The sequence below is a fragment of the Mus musculus genome, chromosome 5 (genome assembly GCF_000001635.26).
Source record: "Mus musculus strain C57BL/6J chromosome 5, GRCm38.p6 C57BL/6J".
NCBI classification, from domain to species: domain Eukaryota; kingdom Metazoa; phylum Chordata; class Mammalia; order Rodentia; family Muridae; genus Mus; species Mus musculus.
This window is the reverse complement of record NC_000071.6, coordinates 41,341,510-41,343,328: the sequence shown is the minus strand read 5'-3', so window position 1 is coordinate 41,343,328 and position 1,819 is coordinate 41,341,510. Positions and strand designations below refer to the sequence as shown.

Below are 1,819 nucleotides of genomic sequence, written 5' to 3'. Positions count from 1 at the left end.
TGTCCAGGCTCAATAGGTGAAGATGCACCTAGTCTTAGTGGAACTAGATATGCCAGAGCTAGTTGATCACCATGAGAGGCCTCCCCTTTTCTGAAGAGAAGGGGAGGAGGTGTGGGAGGGGGGAGAGGAGAGGTGAGAGGGAGGTCTTGGGAGGAAAGTAAGGAGGGACTAGGAGGAGGTTAAGGAGGAGGAACTTTGATCAGAATATAAAGTAAATAACAAACAAACAAACAAACAAACAAACAGACAAAAGTTATTGCTAGTCACTATGTTGCTGGGTACTGTATTGGAGAAACCCCTGAGCCAACATTTTGACTTGATGACATTTTTTTTTTTTGCCAAGCTGTGACTGTTTATTAACTGACCAGATTACAAAAATACAATGGGTGACACCTTAGTTCATCCGTCTAATAAGCCTGTTTATCTGGTCTTCTCTCATGCCAGTATCTCCACCTTCTACAACATGAGTTGTCTTTTTCTTCATTCCACCTCGTGGGGAACATAATTTGAAGGGCCACAGGAAGTTAGTTGCTTCCTTGAAGCGTTTCCCAACTGTATAGATCTCATGCATTAGATCCTCCATGCAGATGATGCCAAACTTACCAAGAGACCGAGCAATCAAGGAATTATCTGTCAAGGCAATTGGCTTCTTGTTGATTTTGCCGTAGCCTCGCTTGTAGATGAACTCGTTTACTGACTTCAGGTTGGGGTACCCCCATGCAATGTATGGTTCCACAATCCGCAGCATGTTGATTGAAGCCTTGTTGAGCTTAGCAAAGGTGCCATTGAAGATCTGTCGAAGACGAAGGAGCTGCAGAACCTTCCGAACCTTTGGGCTTACTCCATTGATACCTCGGATTCTGATGACAAAGGCCAGTTTTGGTTCTTCGGGCACATAGAAGCTCCCAGCTTCCCTTGCCATCCTGGCCATCTGATCTCAGTGCGGTACATCTGCCTGTACTCCTTGTGATAGTGTTTTGCCTTCTCATAGATGAGCTTCCTCCTTGCCTTTCGAAGTGTCTTCAGGGCAAACTTCTTCCTCAGGCGCTTCACCTTCAACTCTGCGAAATTCTTTCACTTTTTCTTAAGGGTTTCTGGCACAGCTGGAACCTTTTTCTTGAGAGTTTTTGGCCCAGCAGGAACCTTTTTCTTAAGGGTTCCTGGCACAGTGGCAACCTTCTTTTTCTTCTCTGGAACAGCCTCCATGGTTCCAGCCGGAAAAGAAGAGAGACTTGATGACATTTAAATTACGCTCATGTGAAGTTTCTGATAGGAGAGTTTTTGTCTCCAGACAGTGACTTATAGACCCAGACTTCTATCACCTTGTGAATTTGCTCTTTTTAGCTCATAATTCCTAGGCTGTTAACTGGAGGAACTTCAGGAAGATAGTTAATAGGTAGACTTGAAGGTGGCCATGGAACCTTTTCTATCGTCTATCACCTTGGTTCAGAGTTAGTACCATGAGCCCTGTATTAACATATGATTACAGCTTACTCCATGAAATGTTTAGCGCTATGTCATGACTGAAAGTTAAGAAACAAGTTTTTGATCTTTAACACATATTCTGCAAGTTGAAATACTTCCATTCATAATTTTAAAATTAAAATTGTTACTAGGCTTTCTCCATATTATTATATACTTTCTCTAAATGGCAGATCAATGCCATGTTTCTATATTACATTGAGTTACAGGAACACGCATAAGGACTCTCACCAGATGCCTGACATCTGGTCTGTAGCCTTCCACATGCTGGCTTTTGTTCTAGAGCCTTGTAACAGTTTACATCTACACCACCATAGGGAAGAAGAACAAGAAAATA

The 1,819-nt window shown here is 42.7% G+C and overlaps 1 pseudogene; it reads right to left on the bottom strand.

Moving 5' to 3' along the window:
* Positions 1-325: 325 nt before the first annotated feature.
* Positions 326-1,226, bottom strand: Gm4754 (annotated as a pseudogene).
* Between the last annotated feature and the right edge of the window lie 593 nt (positions 1,227-1,819).